At 42.9% G+C, this 19,492-nt stretch overlaps 1 protein-coding gene across 3 annotated transcripts in view; it reads left to right on the forward strand.

The window, feature by feature from the left end:
* The window catches only part of ARVCF (ARVCF delta catenin family member), a 543,287-nt gene that overhangs the window by 333,453 nt on the left and 190,342 nt on the right, over window positions 1-19,492 (forward strand). For all 3 annotated transcript variants that reach the window (XM_069961072.1, XM_069961073.1, XM_069961074.1), the window contains one exon: window positions 16,698-16,795. The gene's annotated coding sequence lies outside the window, so the exon portion shown is untranslated. The remainder of the gene's footprint in view (window positions 1-16,697; window positions 16,796-19,492) is intronic.

A 19,492-nucleotide genomic window follows, 5' to 3' on the forward strand; every position in this document is an offset into this window, starting at 1 on the left:
ATGACTATATCCATGATTTCCACATAGCCTTAGGGCTTTATCCAAGTTTAGCAGCCACCGCTAATCAAATGCTGAAAGTTCGGGTTCGGATCGACTCGAGCATGCTCCAGGTTCGCTCATCTCTAGTGCTGACCCTTTAAATACAGGAGAACAAGTGTGCTCTGCCACTAGAGGAAGCCGATTCAGGACAGCATAGAATGCTAAGGCTGGTGAGGAGCGTGAAAATGGACAGATGCCCGGACCACTGTGTGACAGGTACAGGATAACAGGCATGACCATGGACCAGGCGACGGACCTTACAAGCAGCCAAGTCCTTGCTGTCTCACAATGGGCTCTGGTGAACATCAAGGAGTGCCATAAAATACGCCAACCAAATGGGTGCTTGACTATTGCAGTTCATTGTTAACATTTTGGTTGCAAACATCCCGATATCCTAGGGTGTTAGTATGTATATGTTTACCAAAAGGGTGCTAATTATTCTATTCTATTCTATTCTATATTCTATTGTTCTATTATGAAGTAGTATGAAGAATATGGCAATGCAGCCCAAACACCTAAAAACATCGTACACCTCTGCTCTGACCACTGTAAGACTATGTTCACATGGCATATAAAGGAGGCTGAAAAAAATCCAATGGTGAATTGCACCTGGCCTTTTGAAATGTTTTCCATTTAGATCTATGGTGCAGACTCCGCTGGCTTCCTCTGAAAAAAGATCTGCGTTGAGCGCCATTATTACTTCACCGGATACTTTTTCTGATACTGTGTGTGTAGCTGCATGTTGGGGACAGAAGTTTATAAATGATTCCACGTGTCCTGGGCAGCCGGTGGAGGGACTGACATAGAGGATTTGGCATTCGAGGAATGAGATGAGAGCTTGATAATTTGAGCAGCAAAGTTTTAGAAAGGTTACAGAGGAATCAGCCTATTTATATGTGCGCCATAGAGAAGCTTTATGATAATTGTATTCACCATTGTGGTCCATATACATGTTGTAGGGACAAGGAGTATAAATGTAAGGTTGCAGCATTAGCGGAACAAAGGGGAAAAAGAGGCAACTAGTCATCTGGGGGGAGAGCAGCTTATGACTAGAGATGATTGAACAGCGCTGATGTCTTCCCGTTCTGTGGGGAAGGTTGAGATGGCTAGACTCCTGTCTGGAAAACAGGAATACAACCTATGGCTCAGGCTGTATCCCTGTTTTCCAGGCGGGACTTGGGCTGTCTCCACCTTCCCCATGGAACGGGAAGACTGCGGGAGTCAAATACCGCTGGTTCGAGTTCGTACGAACCTGAACATCAGCGCTGTTCGACCATCTTAATTTATGACTAGGCACGGCTCTCTGTCAGTCAGCGGGCAGTGCGGGGATGATAGACAGAGAGGCCACTAATAGGCCACCATGTATTGAATAAAGGCTCTACACAGCGAATGAGTGAGTGCCGCTACTGTTTTTTTTTTTTTTTTTTTAACTTGTGAAGAATAGTTTGAATTAAGAATTAAGAGATTGGCTTTTATTATGATATATGCTTTGATGTTTTGTGAGTATAATTATATAGTTGTTCCAACTCCATATAAGTGCTCAAGGTTTTGGAAGGATTTGATGTTCAGGTGCTCATAACAGTGCTATAGAAAAAAAAAAAACATTAAAAGGCTGTGTTCACATGACATTTTTTCCTTTCCATTTATTATCTTTTTAAAATGACGTCTGTCATTTCTCGATTTGAACATTCGTCATTACGATTATTCTAGTTAAGGTGAACTGATTTCCCTTTGGGTGTGACTTTAATTGAAAAGTCCGTTTAATTTAAAGCGACTCTGTACCCACAATCTAACCCCCCAAACCACTTGTACCTTCAGATAGCTGCTTTTAATCCAAGATATGTCCTGGAGTCCGTTCGGCAGGTGATGCAGTTGTTGTCATAAAAACAACTTTAAATCCAGTAGCGCTGTGTCTAACGGCCGGGGCTTACATTTGTATATGCATTAGGCTGGCATACCCTCTCTGTCCTTCCTCCCCACCCTCCTCATCATTAGGAATGCTCCAAGCAGATTGCTTCCTATTCCCCACCTGTGTGTATAATGAACATGGGCTGGATCGTTAATACACCTGTGCAAAGCTCAAACAGCAGTAAATGTTCCTGGATCATTCCAAATGATGAGGGTGAGGAGGAAGGATGGAGAGGTGGTGCCAGCCTAATGCATATACAAATGTAAGCCCCGGACATTAGACACATCGCTGCAGGATTAAAAGTTGTTTTTATGACAATAACTGCATCACCTGCCGAACGGACCCCAGGACAGATCTTGATTAAAAAGCAGCTATCTGAAGGTACAAGTGGTTTGGGGGGGACAGATTGTGGGTAAAGAGTTGCTTTAAAAGTAAAAACCGTGAAAAAAGAACTGTGTTAACAACCAAAAAAGTAATGTCGGTTGTTTGCTAAAGACGTCCCCAAATAATTGTCATGATCATTATTTTGACACCTTTGCAAACAACGTCCATTATTTAAAGGAGTGATAGTCCACTTAAACATAACTTTTGATATGTTGCTGCCCATGGTGAGACTAACAATTCATTCCATACTTTTTATTGTCTATTCAGTCTCCTTCCCCCAGTTCTGAGCTGCTGCTTTCTGCTGAAAACACAAAAATCTGTGTGTGAGCCTTTTACTCTTTCTCCCCCTTCCCCTTCTGAGACAGCTAATGTAAACAACTCCCTGGTAGGCTGTAACTGCAACATTGTAGCTTCTTTGTAATGCCGGGTGATTAGTAAGTTCATTAGCAACTTGACCTCAGAATAACCCACCCGGTATTAAAAGGCTACAATGTTGCAGATAAAAGCAGTCAAGGACTTTTTACATCAGCCGTCTCAAAAGGGAGGGGGAGACAGAGAAAAAAGCTCACATACAGATTTTTGCGTTTTCAGCAGAAAGCAGCAGCTCAGAACTGGGGGAAAGAGACTGAATAGATAATAAGAGATAGAGAATAATTAGTTAATTTCACCATGGGCAGCAACATATCAAAAGTTATGTTGGAGGGGAATACCCCTTTAATACATTTTTGCACTGAATATCCATCATTCCATTGAGGTCAATTAAAATGTGGTAATGGCAGGCGTTATTTTAAAAAGAAAAAGTGGATGCCTTTTTTTTACTTAGTGTGAACATAGCCTAAAGAAAGAAGAAGGGAAAAATCTCAGGTGACCTAGAATAATAGTACAGCCTACTGTATATGTTCTATCGTAGAATAAACGGTGTCTCAGCATAATGCTGATTGCACCTCTGGAACATCCTAATCATCTTCTCTCCAGGAGATCCCGAGCAGACATCCTGCTCCTGGAAACTCTGTACCTTGGTTCAAAAATACTTAACATATCCGCCACGTATTTGCTCTTGAAGCGTCACCTCTAATGCCGTTACTGTCATTTAAGAGTGAAATAAAATTTTATTTTCTTAAGAAGTGCCAAGAATAGCTGCCAACTGTTTTTTGCTGTTAGGGTCATTTCCAGTTCTTAAATATTTGTCATTGACATTTCCTTGTAAATGCCTCTTATTATTCTACATACATTATCCCAGCTTTCATGCCCTGCAGGACTTGTATAACTATACAATATATTTCATTGTTGAATTGATGGTTACAGTGCGCTAGACTGAGGTATGCACAAAGAGAAATTGTAAAATCATAATGACTTTCCTGCTCTCGGAACACTTGCCCACTTAGTAGGTTATCGGATGATTATTGGTTTTCTGTGTGCTATATTTCCATTGAAATGCTGGTCATAGCACATTTTACATGAACTGTGCCTATTTAGAAAGGATTGTCCATCTATTACTAGTTTTCTCAAAATTATGGAAAATAGTAAAGACTCTATTACAGCGAATGACCATCGGCCATACTTGGCCAATTACCCGCTGTTCTGGCCAATAATAGTTGCTGTAATAGCTCATGTTAAAAGACCCGGGGGGGGGGGGGGCTATGCCAGGTTAAAAATCAAACAGCAGCAGCCTAGTAGAACCAGGGTGCGTAGGGCCATTTATTTTGGCCCTCCCCAGCCTAACAATGCCAGCTTGCTAACGCCCAGTCCAGGAGCGCCAATTATGACGCTTCGGGACTACTGGCACCCGGCTCTTCCCAGTACCCCTGGTGGCATTGGGGTAATAATGGGGGGGTTAGTGTTAGCCATTTTATATTGGCTAACACTAAGTCCCGACTTAGTAAAGAATTCTATCAGACAGCTTCCACTACTAAGTCTATATAGTAAAGAAATAAAGATAAGACACAAGTGAATTTTTTTTTATTCAAATAAAAACAGCCCCACACCCCTTGTTGACCATTTTATATTAAAAAAAATCCCCCAAAACCGCTGGTCATCGACATAGTCCAATGAATCTGACGTAATCCACAAAATAGCGATATCTGAAAAACAAAAGGGGAGACACAAAAAAAACAATCAAACAGGGGCAGTACACCCATCATTGTGTCAGTCGTTCAACACCTGACAGTATGCAGCTGCTTACAGTGTGGCACCCAAGGGGTTAAATAATGATGCATTGCATCCTCCTTAACCCTTTGGGTGCCAGACTGAACAATATGGCCCCCAGGGGGTTAAGTGAGGATGCAGTGCATCTCCACTTAACCCCCTGGGGGCCATAGTGAACAATCTGACATCCAAGGGGTTAAGTAAGCCAGTTTGCATGCATTGCATACACACTTTACCCCTTGGGAGCAGACTGATTTCACACTGCACCCATACCAGCATAAAAGGGGTTAAGTGGCCCCTTTTCTTGCGGGGATGTGTGCAGTGCAGGGTGGGGGAGAGCTTTATACTCGCCTCCGATGTCTTCAGCACCTGGCTCTGTGTGCCAGGTGCCCCTGGACAGTCCTGCAGCCTGTAAATGGCTGAGTGGGCTGTCTTTCTAATCTGGTGAGTGACAGCCGCTTGGCCAATCACTGACTGAGGTGCTGTTCCATCTCAGTCAGTCACTGATTGACTGAGCGGCTCAGCCAATCAGTGACTGACTGAGACGGGACAGCACTGCAGCCTGTGATTGGCGGAGTGGGCTGTCTTTCTTATCTGGAGAGTGACAGCCGCTTGGCCAATCACAGGCTGCGGTGCTGTCCCTTCTCAGTCAGTCACTGATTGGCTGAGCCGCTCAGCCAATCAGTGACTGACCAAGATGGGTCTGCACCGCAGCCAAGCTGCGGGGCTGGTATTGAGTCGGAGAAGGCAGAAGAGGACGCCAAGGAATGTGGACTGGTAATTGATCATTGGTATTCTTTAATATAACAGCTAAACAATTATTTAACTGTTTTAGTAAAACTCGTTTACAGTATCAATAGAATACTCGATAGAGGAGGATAAACGAATCTTTCGAGTAGTGCAGTACTCAATCCCATAGCTACTTGATCGAGTATTGCTCATTCTTCTCTAATTAAGATGCAACCTGCGCCTCAGCGGGGTCATTGAGAACGATGGGGCTGATTTACTAAAATGTTCCCGTCAGGAAATTGACCGTTTTTTGTGCATTTTCCCTGGTGGTTTGGTGTTCTGAAATGTTTACTAAAGGTGTGCAACACAATTTTTCCAAAAACCGACAAACCCATCATTTTTGTCCAAAAACCCTCCAAGTGAGCGTGCTGTGGGTTTGTCATGGGTGTGTCCTTTAAAAACCTGCCAAATCCGACAGAGCCAACCATCATTTTTTGTGACAGTTTTTTCTATTCTAAAAATCAGTCACTTCTAGTGTGGTGGGATGGTCCTGTGTTAAAAAACTTACAGATTTACTTGCGTGCGCCAATGAATTTAAAGCAAAAAAACGGACACACAGCTTAATGTCATACTGGCACTCTCTTTCTGTATGAGGACTTCTCTACACAAGTGTAAGGCCTAAATTCTGCAGTTTTCATACCTTAGATTTAATAGATTTCTTGGTTCTGGTTCCAGTAAAAAATGTGTTTTATTGTTGGTGGAGTGTGCCACATTCACCGCCCCGCCCCTCAGTAACGTCATTGGCGTCTAGGCCCCTCTAGGCCATCCCATTCCAATGACCATTAAGGGGGAGGCACCTAGATGTAGATGACTTCCCTGAGGGGTGGTGCCTATGGCATCAATGTGGGCGGGGCGAAGTTGCACAGTTGCCCAGGAGGCACAATCCACCAACAATTTCACTGGGCCAAGCACCAAGAAATCTATTATAAAGTAAGGTATGAAAACTGCAGAATTTAGGCTTTACAGCTGTGTAGAGATGTCCTCATACAGAAAGGGGGTGACAGTATCACTTTAAGATTGACAGGTTGTTAGTAAATCAGCCCCACTGTGTTCTTGATTGACAGTTCTTCCCATATTTTACTATATGCCGTTCTTTAGCTTTCTGCATGTGAAACGCGCAGTACAATGCACAGAGCATGTGACAATATAAAGACATATGTAGACAACCTTGAAAGCGCGCAGTATAGATTATCAGCCCGTATGTGGTTGTCATTAGTTACTGCTGATGGAACTACACACTAGCATCTTGTGAAGGTCTCACTTTGCTCTTTGTTGTATATAGAGAATTAAAGTGGAGCTATTTTTTAACTGAATGAAGACAATTTAATATTCTCTAAATTGACAGTAAGTTGTCATTCAATCATATGCAGAAGACATAAAGAGGCAAACAATAGGACCTGCCTGATGACAACAAATGCTAACATGACAGATCTACTTAAAGTGTAATTATCATTTGTAAAAACTTCTGACATATCATAGCGACATAGTCAGATGTGCGAATCGTTTGGGGTCTGGGTGCAGAGACCCCTGCTGATCACTAGAATGAAGCGGCAGAATCGCTCAACAGCGGGCGATCTGCGCCTTCATCTCCACTATAATTTCAGTCTACTGAATTATAATGGAGCCTATGGAACTTCTGGCCGGACGTTCTATAGGCTCCCATTATAATTCCCATTATAATGTCAGCAGTGTACAGAATTCATCTCCGCATAGCAGAGATGAAGAGGACAAGCGTGTACTGCCCATTCATCCTAGTGATTTGCCCTCAGACCCAAACTGGTTCCTTTTTTATCCTTTTTTTTTATAATGGAAGTCAATGAAAAAATGGATCAAAACGGATGCACGCAAATGCATCCGTTTTTTCATCCTTTTTTTCTCATTAAACGGACAGCAAAAAATGCTGACTGACAAGCAGCAAAAAATGCTAGATGTGATTACGGGTCATGGTGCTAATGCCTATAGACTTCACTGTAAATATTTTGGTACACCGCATGCTATCCATGGGGATTAATGAAGAGTTAACCTAAGTGCATGGGAACAGGAGATTCAGGGGGGGATTTACGATCTCCCTGGCGTACGGCTCCTGTGCGCCCCGCTCACCCGATGGGTGGGCTGGCGGAGTTTGCGGAGGCGTGCTGAGGCGGGGAGGATTCGTGGCCTCCTCTAGCAGCTGATTTATCATGATTTACACCTGCAATCATGACACAAATCTACACCTGCTGGAAGCGTACGCCTTTTAGTAAAGCCTGCCACGAAAAAGGGGCGGAGCTTAATATAAGACCGGCTTCATAAATCCCCCCCTCAGAGTTTGTATGTGAGAAATAGAACTCTATGACATGATCAAACAGTGTGAAACACAGAAGGGACTTTTTTTTTAAAATGTCCTAAATTTAGATGGACTAAAACTAGCCCAGATGGGCAAAAATTTTGCCAGGCTTAGTGGTGGTGTGCTGTATGATATTTAAAGAGGCTCTGTCAGTAGGTTTAGACTGTACTATCTCAGGGTAGCATAAACTAGTGACAGAGAAGCTGAACAGATTGATGTATCACTTACATTGTTCTGTGCAGCTGATCCAGAGATCTCCTCCTGAATAACATGGATAATAAGTAGTCCTCTCCATTGTGTGCATGAGCCCAGTAGTCCTGGATATTCATGAGAAGCAGCTGCTGATTGGCAGATATTTATCCATGCTGTGTATAGGCAGCCAACTGTCAATCAGCAGCTGGAAGGCGGGGGGAGGGGTCTGGCAAGAATCCTATTCTCCTACATATTAGGAGAACGGCTGAACAGAATGATATAAGTAATACACCAATCTGTTCAGCATTTATATCACTAGTTTATGCTGCCCTCATTTAAGGCAGCAAAAACCTAGTGGCAGATTCCCTTCAATGACTAGTGATGAGCCAAACCAATAATGGATTTAGTGCCCAGCATGTATGTTCATAGGACAAGATATCTGTTACATTTTATATTTGCCAATTTATGTAAAATAATTCCTTATTAATACATTATCCACAAGACCCACCAGAAGATGCTAAAAGCCTCGGTATTGTACATTGAAAATATGAAAAACACCTTTGGATTCAGGTGGTAACATGTCTCCTTCTGACATATGTCACATGCAGTATTGTCATGGATTGAGCACAACAACATTTAACCTGCTTGGAATAGTGACAGATATATGCAAATATATGGGACGTGCATTTATACATTGAAGTGTACCTGTCATTTCAAAAGCCTGCCTGGTTCTGTTAGATTAAAGGGGTATTCTGGCAAAAAAAAAAATCTTTTTATTTTTATTTTTATTATACATTTTCTATACTGCACGTGAAATAAAATAAATGTATTATATATACATAAATGTATACCCCTTCAACCCTTTACAGTGACAAGGTGATTTTTTGTGTTGTCACTGCTGTTATGGAGAACATAAGAGCCTTCTTCCTGGTGTACAGCTATGTCTTATTCTCTCTATGTCAGTAAATGCCTAACAAATCACAGCACAACGCTCAGTCCTTTCTGATATGCCTTTATATAATACTGGTGGTGAAGGTGCATGGAAACTTTTTCTGTGCTGTGGAATGATTACACAGTACCGTACTATAGATGACACGTGAAGGGAGAAGGGGTTACTGATGTACTAGGTTTCCAAAGTGCTATGCAAGCAGAAACAGAAGAAATAGCAGCAGCAGCAGCAATGAAGGGGCTACACTATGCTACTTCTGCTAAGAAGCTAAAGGGGGGATCATGCTGCAGCACTGTCTACATACAGTAATAGCTACACCGCTGTTACACAAGGGAGAGCTTTTGCATGGATGGTCGGATATAAGAAGGAAGCCTTGGTTTACTTTTGTGTATCACCTTAAAGGACAAGTGCCATGAAAAACTTTTTCCCAGTAATTGAAGCACATTACAAAGTTATATAACTCTGTAATATGCTTCAATCACCTATCTGCCCCCCTTCCCTGTCTTTCCCCCCCTTCACCCCCCACCAGGAAGTGTCCTAACTCACACAGACCTAATGACTGCCGTCACCGTCACCAGGCAGCTCCTTCTTGTGAGGATCAGTCATCAGCAGGAGGGCTGCTCTAGGTCCTGTTACAGCAGCCCCCCCTGCCCAGTCCAAGTGATGGCTTGCAGTTGTTCAGCTAATGTGAGCTGAGCAAGCTGAGTCACCTGACAAGGCAGGGGAGGGGGGAGGCTGTAACAGGAGAAGGAGCTGAGAGAAGAGCTTGGTGAAGGTGACGACAGTCATTAGGTCTGTGTGAGTTAGGACACTTCCTGGTGGGGGGTGGAGGGGGGAAAAGACAGGTAAGGGAGGCAGATAGGTGATTGAAGCACATTACAAAGTTATATAACTTTGTAATGTGCTTCAATTACTGGGGAAAAGTTTTTCATGGCACTTGTCCTTTAAGCAGGCAAATTGGCTCACCTTGCAGGTACGCCGCCCAGGTTTTCTCACATTCTCTCCCTCTCTTCTGCACATCGCCCCTTCTTTTGTGTTGTGTCCTAAGACTAGAGACAGAAATCCCCTGACAACAGGGTTTGGACAACAGAGCAAACAACCTAGGGCTGTTTTTCTGGGGTAAGGAGTAATTTTTGCTAAATAAAGTCATATACAAAAAATATGTTCGTTAGGACATAGGCATTATCAGATGGAGGGAAGTTGTTTGAAATGACAGTACCTATTTAAGAATATCCAAAAGAAGAGCCCGTGGAACCTCAATGAAGAGTCTCGAAACACAGGACTAGCCAGATATCCCTCCGAGAAGGACCCAGCCAAGGGGTGGCTCCTGTAAGGAAACCACCAAAACCACCATATTAAATGGCCCTGTGAGTCAATGGCTCTTCTTTTGCATATTCATGTTTCCCAGGGGGCAATGCACCTAGGATTTCACTGCATTGAGCGCTTTCACTTGCAGCCGGCAGCGTTATCGTTTGGCTGGTCTCCCTGAGATCAGTGATCTGTTTCTCTTATACCTATTTAAGAGTGACAAATGATCTCCATAACTGCACCACTGGAAACCAGTAGAGAGTGTTGGGGAGATTTATCAAACATGGTGTAAAGTGAAACTGGCTCAGTTGCCCCTAGCAACCAATCAGATTCCACTTTACATTCCTACCAGACTCTTTGGAAAATGAAATGTGGAATCTGATTGGTTGCTAGGGGCAACTGAGCCAGTTTCACTTTACACCATGTTTGATAAATCTCCCCCTGTGTCTTTACAACGTCCAGTCAGTGATGACAGTCTCAGCTGTACTGGGGCATGCTTTGTTATTAAAGGGAATGGTAATGCCCTGTTGTCCATTTATTTATACATTTCCTGGAGGAATAAGGCTGGGTTCACACCGCGTTTTGATCTGTTATTTTCATTGACCTCTATTGTAAAAAAAAAAAAAAAAAGGATTAAAACGGATGCGTTTTTCCTTTTTTTTTTAGCATACACAAAAACGTGGATTACCACGTTTTTGTGTACATTAAAAATAACCCTTTAAAAAATGGACATGCAATGTGAACCTGGCCTGATAGGAGGGGTAATGTTTAGTTTTAAGAGAAGGTGCTGCAACATCATTTTTATAGGAAATATTATCACTGCTAAGGTAACAGATATTTGGATTGCTTTCCTCTTTGAGCGTCACTTACATACAAAATAACTGGTACTGTGGTATGGGTGATTAGTTAAAATTGTATGGGGAAACAGTGTGTATATGAAAATATATATGTATAAATGTACCATGTCCCCCCCCCACACACACAAACACCCCCCCCCCCCCCCCCAGTGCTTTATATTAATTTTTAGTCCAAACAGGCACTTTGGGGCTCAGCTTCCAGCTTTGAGGAGCTGTGATTGGTTGCTGTGGGCAGTTTGCACCAGTCTAAATTTTACACCCTTTGATAAATCTCCCCGTCTTATTTCTTTCACCCCGGCCGCCACCCCCCCTCCCCACCCCAGACCTCAACGGAATACTCATATTCTTGCTGGATGGGTGGCAGCATGCAGTGGGACATGCCGGCAGGACTGGAAGTGGCATGTGGGGCTTTGCGGGGGGATGAGCGGCACCGCTATGCGCCGGGACACGCAGAGGACATTGGGGGCCATGGATCAAGCTGCCGGCAGTGAAGCTCCACAAGGGGATTAGGTCCCCTGGGTCCTGGGTTGCGGTGGGTGATGGCGGACAGTCTTACTTTCGGGCGGTGCCTTATTTTCGGAGGAATGTCTTACTTTACGCTAGAGGGGTAGAGTAGTAGGTTATTTTAGGAGGGCATCTTATTTTTGGGGAAACATGGTATTTATGTATATATATATATATAATATTTATCATTTTATAAGTAGGAACTATTTTATATGTGTATGTAAATATATATATATATATATATATATATTTATATATATATATATATATATATATATATATGTATTTATACCCAGTATATATCCATCATTTTGTAATTGTTGATTAATAATTTTCTACTATAGTATGCAGTTCCCTATTATTGTATAGATTGTGTCGGGAAAGTCAGTTGCCGCCTGCAGCGGTATTTGATTTTAAATTTATTTCTACGTATGTGGAATGACACGAGGAATTCATGAAGCAAATTGCTCACAAACAAGTTCTGAGCAAATAGTTTTCTGTAATGACATTTCCTTTGTGCCATTCTGAGAAAGTCAGCCATTTCCCAAGGAGGTGTTTGTGACCCGCTTCAGGCTGATCTCCTGTCTGCGTTTTCGTAACCTCTATGTCAACCCTGAAAAAAAGAAACATTCCTCATTGTTAGGCAGCTGAGTAAGGTTTCATAGTTTAACAGCCACCTGCATTAAGAAACAGATGTAAATGAGGAGATCAGGCCGGTAGAAATGATTCTGACATTGTCATCCTGTTACAGCGGTGTTGTCTAGTGGTACGATGACTGATGAAAGAGCAACTGGTTTATCTAGCAGATCTACAGGCTGGGGTTGTTCCTGGTTTGGTCACCATTAGTGTCGAGCAGCAATCCTGTCAAAGTTATCCAAACCTGACAACTCGGCGGTCGATTCCTTGCGGCTCCAAAAGTTGGATGCCATTCTAGGGCAGGGGTAGTCAACAACTTCTAGTTAAGGTCCACTTACCGGGGTCTATTGTCAGGTGAAGTTCCCCCAGTAGTAGATAGCCCCCCTGTGCGCTCCCCCAGTAGTATATAGCTCCCCTGTGCGCTCCCCCAGTAGTATATAGCTCCCTGTGCGCTTACCCAGTAGTATATAGACCGCTGTGCGCTCCCCAGTAGTATATAGCCCCCCTGTGCACTCCCCAGTAGTATATAGCCCCCCTGTGCACTTCCCCAGTAGTATATAGACCTCCACTTTGTGCTCTCCAGTAGTATATAGACCCCTTGTGTGCTCCCCCTCCCATATAGCCCCCTGTGCGCTCCCCCAGTAGTATATAGACCCCCGCTTTGTGCTCCCCAGTAGTATATAGCCCCTCTGTGCTCCCCCTCCAATATAGCATATAACATGAAAAAAACACTTATACTCACCTGAATCTGGGCATCTCCTCTTCTCTTCCCCTTTTGTGGCTGCACTGCAGCGGTGACAAGAGGCCGCTCTCCCCTCGTCCTGGCGCCGGTGCTCCAGTGACGTCACTCAAGCGCTGGCACCAGAGACAGAGAGCGGCCCTTTTGTGACTGCTGTGGCCACAAGAGTGACTGACAGGGAGGCAGCCAATGGCTGTGAAGGGGGTAATCAACTGTCTAGAGACCAGCACCAGTTGTTCTATCCCCTGATGCAAATGAAATATAGTTATTTATTTTTTATTTTTCACATCATTGTATTAAAAAACTAATTTGAAATCTAACTTGGACCTGATTGGGAATTATTCGCACTTGCTACTAAACAATACAATAATAAGAAAAAATAAATGACTATATTTCATTTCCATCAGGGGAATCGAACCATAGACAAACAAACAAACTGGTGCTGGTCTCAAGACAGATGATTTACCCTTATGCAGCGTTTACACAGAACAATTATCGTGCGAATTCGCACGATAATGATCGAATTCGAACGATAATCGAACGTGTAAATGCAGAGACTGATCAAACAACGAGCGAGAAATCGTTCATTATGATCTTTCAACAACTTCAAAAATTCGCAGATTGCTCCGTGCAAAACGATTGCAAAACGAATTTCCGTATGATATAACGTACCGTCTAAACGCTGATCGCTCTGAAAAAAAAACCGTTACTCCGACATCGTTAATCGTACGATCGGGCGAATTATAGTTCTGTGTAAACGTAGCATTTGACCTCAGCTCCAACACACGTTAGGAGGTTCATCTGATATACCTGATTGCAGATCAGTCCTCTGTTGGCTGATAATTAGAGATGAGCGAACCTGGAGCATGCTCAAGTCGATCCGAACCCGAACTTTCGGCATTTGATTAGCGGTGGCTGCTGAACTTGGATAAAGCCCTTAGGCTATGTGAAAAACATGGATATAGTCATTGGCTGTATCCATGTTTTCCAGACAACCTTAGAGCTTTATCCAAGTTCACCAGCCCCAGCTAATCAAATACCGAACGTTCAGGTTCGGATCGACTCGAACCCGAACCCGGTTCGCTCATCTCTACTGATAATGACTAACAGCTGAGTGAGCAGGAGGCCAGGCAGCAGTGATTTTTCATGAAGAAGAGGAGGAGGAAGAAGTGGTAAGGTGTGCCAGAAAAAGGCACAAACGCCGAGAAACAACTCCTCTTTGACTCTTCATAAGTAGAACTAGGAGACCCTACTCCACTCACTAGGGGACTGCCAGCTATAGCACACTGTCAGCAACTCAGGTAGGGCATGCGTGCCTTTAAATAAAGGTAAATTACAAATTTGTATAACTTTCTGACAACAGTTGATTTGTAAAAAAAAAAAAAAAAAAGTTCCCCTTTAATGATATTATGGAAGGGTTATGCCCCCCTCCTGTATTTGGATGACATCCTTGCTGATATTCTGAAATATCACTATTGTTATCTGTTCTCTCTTCAGGTTCTGGTCTTATGTAACATATATTCTATTATATGGTGACACTGCTACTATGCCTGATTTCTCTATAGTGTAATCCAAACTACGAGCCCAGCAACACCTTGATTTATTACAGGCCGATTGGTCAGACATCTCCTTAGCCCTTGTAGTGTTTGCATCAGGGTTCAGACAACATGGCAGCTCTTATAAATCATTCATTGACATAAGGACACATTTACATGCACAAGTATTATTGACTTGGCTGCTGATAGTTGGGATATAGAGAGAATATAAGATGAAGCTCCCATTGGGTTCAGGGAATACTAATGTCTGATTGTTACGTTTATTTGTAAAATAAAATGGTTTCATGTCACAAAATCAGCATTTGTAACAGTACAAGAGGCTCAGTGTTACATTCCATCTGTAGGGGAAGACATTAATCTCCCAGCACTGTGGGCACTGCGCTCTTTTCCTGGCACTGGATGCCAGCTGTGGTTGTTTCATCTCTCCTATGCCAACACGTTGTTTCTCTGATTCATTTCGCCCATGGCCTTGGCTGTCTATTAATGGCATACTTATGACAATCATCTTCTTTGTTAAAAGACAGGACAAATATGCAAATAAGTGAGATCCTTGCTAGGAACACACACACATATATATATATATATATATATATATATATATATTCCAGTTTCTTATATATATGTGAAGAACAACTATATAGAACATTACTGGGATTAAAACCAGTGTATCCATTACTTCCAATGACAGTATACACTGTACAGATGAATAATTAACAATAAGAAGACAAATGCATAAGCTTTAGGTAGTTTACAGTACAGTGTTGTGAATGCAGCTCTGAAGTGGTTAATATATTTAAAAGTGGTGAAGAGAGGGGTACTCCGATGATTTCTTTTTTGCCTTTTAAATCATCTGGTGTCCAAAAGTTATGTAGATTTGTAATTTACTTCTATTTGAAAACTGCAAGTCTTCCAGTATTTATCATCTGCTATATGTCCTGCAGGAAGTGGTGTATTCTTTTTAGTCTGACACAGTGTTCTCTGCTGCCACCTCTGTCCATGTCAGGAACTGTCCAGAGCAGTAGAGGTTTTCTATGGGGATTTGCTCCTGCTCTGGACAGTTCCTGACATGGACAGAGGTGGCAGCAGAGAGGACTGTGTCAGAGTTGAAAGAATACACCACTTCCTGTAGGATATACAGCAGCTAATAAGTACTGGAAGACTTGAGATTTTTAAATAGAAGTAAAATATAAAACTACATAACTTTCTAGAGATAGTTGATTTGAAGGAAAAAAAAAGAAAGTCTTCAGGTCTTCCAGTACTTATCATTTGCTGTATGTCCCACAGGAAGTGGTGTATTCTTTTCAGTCTGACACAGTGCTCTCTGCTGCCATCTCTGTCCATGTCATGAACTGTCCAGAGCAGGAGAGGTTTTCTATGGGGATTTGCTGGACAGTTCCTGACATGGACAGAGGTGGCAGCAGAGAGCCCTGTGTCAGAATGGAAAGAATACACCACTTCCTGCAGGACATACAGCAGCTGATAAGTACTGGAAGGTTTGAAATTTTTAAATAGAAGTAAATTACAAATCTATATAACTTGCTAAAAAAATTGCAGGAGTTCCCCTTTAAGACATTAAAGGGGTAGTGCGGCGCTAAAAAATTATTCACAGAATAACACACATTACAAAGTTATACAACTTTGTAATGTATGTTATGTCTGTGAATCGCCCCCTTCCCGTGTCCCACCACCCCCACCCGTGTACCCGGAAGTGTAAGTGCATTATACATACCTGATCCGTGTCGAGGGCCGTCCGCCATTTTGTGCCAAACGTCATCTTTGGACGGACCGCCATCCCCCTCCGCTGCGTCATAACTGTGCTCAGCCGCGATTGGCTGAGCACAGTTATGCTCAGCCAATCACGGCTGAGTGGCTGATGACGCGGCGGAGGGAGGACGGCGGCAGCGATTCGGCGGTCCGTCCAAAGATGACGTTTGGCACAAGATGGCGGACGGCCCTCGACACGGATCAGGTAATGTATAATGCACCACACACTTCCGGGTACACGGGCGGGGGTGGTGGGACACGGGAAGGGGGCGATTCACAGACATAACATACATTACAAAGTTGTATAACTTTGTAATGTGTGTTATTCTGTGAATAATTTTTTACCGCCGCACTACACCTTTAATGATGATATTAGTGTAAACATATAAAGTATAACTGGTTACAGTGTTCTTTGTATTAATACTGGGGAGTGCATCGACAAGTGGCCATTATGTAAAAACTTTTTGAAGCATCTGATGTGTAAGGTGTGTGGCAGGGCCGGTTAGCATTTCAGGCTTTAGCAATGATTATTAAGACATCAGAAAAGCAGGCAGTAATTTTTGTGACTAACCTTTCCTGTCCTTTCTTTCTCTGTTGTAGCTGATTCTGCTTCAGGCTGCCGCTGTGCTTTCTCTAGCCCTTACTAGTCCTAGTGGGTGATGTCTGAGCGCCTCTAAGAGATCCGAACATTCAGCTAGGTGTGTATTGCCTCATTCTGCAGGCTTGCTGTGCTCTTGCTTTTGCATTGCAATTCTTTTTTTTTTCTTTTGCTGTTTCAAATATATCCTTTGTATTCTCTATATCATGAATTTTAAAATTCTTGGCTTAAAAAATAGTTTACACCTGCTATCAATTTACAGAGGAATGTGGCCTATAGGTGACCATAGACGATGCTGACAATAATTCCAGCTTCCAATGACAGCAGTGTCAGCTTCCTTCTATTCTCTCCTAAATGTTAGAAGAGCACACATTACCTTCCTAATCTGAGAAAGACAAGCCATGTATGCCCCCTTAAAGGGGAACTATCAGCAGGTCATACGAATCTAACCTGCTAATAGCCCCCTATTGTGAAGTAGTCGCTGAGGAGAATGACATGTCTCTTACCTTCATCCTTGGCGCTGTTTCAGTGCAGTTAGTCGTTTGCTCCATGGTCCAGTAAGATGGTTAGTAACACTGCCTGTCCCTATATCGATGATCCAGCCCGCCCCAGATCAGCTCACTGCATTGATTTTTCATTAGAAAAGGGTCGGCCTGATAAGGGCGGGTGGGCGTTATGGGAGCGGGCAATGCTTCTAATGGTCTTACCAGACCGCGGAGCAAACAACTAACCACTGAAATGGCGCCGACGAGAGACATACCTTCCTCCTTGCCATCTCCTGCACAGTAGGGGACTATCAGCAGGTTAGATTCATCTAAGGCTGGGTTCACACTACGTTTTTGCAACCCATTTTTTTTGTCAGTTTTTTGAAAAGCGGATGCAAAAATAGATGCTTTTTTGAGCATCCGTTTTGATCTGTTTTTTGTTTGACTTCCAAAATGCACAGTTTTGTATATGTTAAAAAAAGGATGCATTTTGATCTGTTTGTTTTTTTTTTTTTTAAATAATGGAAGTGAATGTAATACGTATCAAAACGGATACACAAAAATGCATACATTTTTCCATCTGTTTTTTTATTGCAAAAAACGTATAAAAAATGGGTTGCAAAAACCTAGTGCGAACCCAGCCTAACCTGCTGATAGTTCCCGTTTAAAATGTTTTTTTCATCTTACAACATGATGGCATATTAAATGTTATGATTTACTGGGGTCCGACCTCTGGGAAGCCGAGGATCATGAGAATGACTGTCCTGCAGCCCAGCTTTCCTTCACTGTTCTGTTCTGCACACCAGTAACCCAGCTCCATACAACCAGTGACAGAAGAACACTGGAGAAGTGACAACCTATAAGAAAACACAAATCTAAAGCAGTGCTGCAGGCCCTGCCCTTTCCGGATCACTACCAATATGCCATTACTTAGAAAACCCACTATAAGGCTATTCTCCCAGAACAACTTTTTGGGTGTTTTATAGCCACCTTTTTTGAACGGCCGTCATTATGGTGCCAGAACACGGCTGCATTATGCAAATTACAGCTGTAAAATACAATGGGGGAACATACCCTCACAGTGATGTCCATCCATGGAGGTGCTGTAAACATCCCTTAAAGGGGTTGTCCAGCAAAAGTCTTTCTTTTAAATGAACTGATATCAGAAAGTTATATAGATTTGCAATTTACTTCTATTAAAAAATCTCAAGTCTTACCATACTTATTAGCTGCTGTATGTCATGCAGGAAATGTTGTTTTATTTTTAGTCTGACACAGTGCTCTCTGCTGACATCTCTGGCTGAGACAGGAAAATCTCTCCTGCTCTGGACAGTTCCTGTCTCGGCCAGAGATGGCAGCAGAGAGCACTGTGTCAGACTGAAAATAAAACATTTCCTGCATGACATACAGCAGCTAATAAGTATGGGAAGACCTGAGATTTTTTAATAGAAGTAAATTGCAAATCTATATAACTTTCTGACACCAGTTGATTTGAAAGAAAAAGATTTTCACTGGATAACCCCTTTAAAATATAATACTACAACACAATCCTTTACTGACTGTCCAACCTGTCAGGGGCTTTAAGCCAGGTTTCCTAGAACCTGCCCTGCGCCTCTGTAAAATAGAAGGTAAATTACAGCGCAACCAGACAGTTTTGCCAATGATGACAGAAATGCCGGATCACCAATTCTCTAGGTGCTTTCCTGATGTTCTCGTCTTATCAGAACAAGTACGAGAGAGAGAGAGAGGAGAGGGAGGGAGAGAAAGAGGACGCTTAACAGGTTGACAGAAAAGGACAACTCGCAAAATATATATTGAGAGCAAATACTGTTGACGCTATGTCCACTTACAAAGCTTGTCTGGTTCCTGAGTATAGCAGACAGCTCTGGTTCCTGAGTATAGCAGACAGCTCTGGTTCCTGAGTATAGCAGACAGCTCTGGTTCCTGAGTATAGCAGACACCTCTGGTTCCTCAGTATAGCAGACAGCTCTGGTTCCTGAGTATAGCAGACAGCTCCGGTTCCTGAGTATAGCAGACAGCTCCGGTTCCTGAGTATAGCAGACAGCTCTGGTTCCTGAGTATAGCAGACAGCTCTGGTTCCTTAGTATAGCAGACAGCTCTGGTTCTTGAGTATATCATACAGCTCTGGTTCCTGAGTATAGCAGACAGCTCTGGTTCCTGAGTATAGCAGACAGCTCTGCTTCCTCAGTATAGCAGACTGCTCTGGTTCCTGAGTATAGCAAACAGCTCTGGTTCCTCAGTATAGCAGACACCTCTGGTTCCTCAGTATAGCAGACAGCTCTGGTTCCTCA

Source organism: Dendropsophus ebraccatus, chromosome 3 (assembly GCF_027789765.1).
Source record: "Dendropsophus ebraccatus isolate aDenEbr1 chromosome 3, aDenEbr1.pat, whole genome shotgun sequence".
Taxonomy (NCBI): Eukaryota; Metazoa; Chordata; class Amphibia; order Anura; family Hylidae; genus Dendropsophus; species Dendropsophus ebraccatus.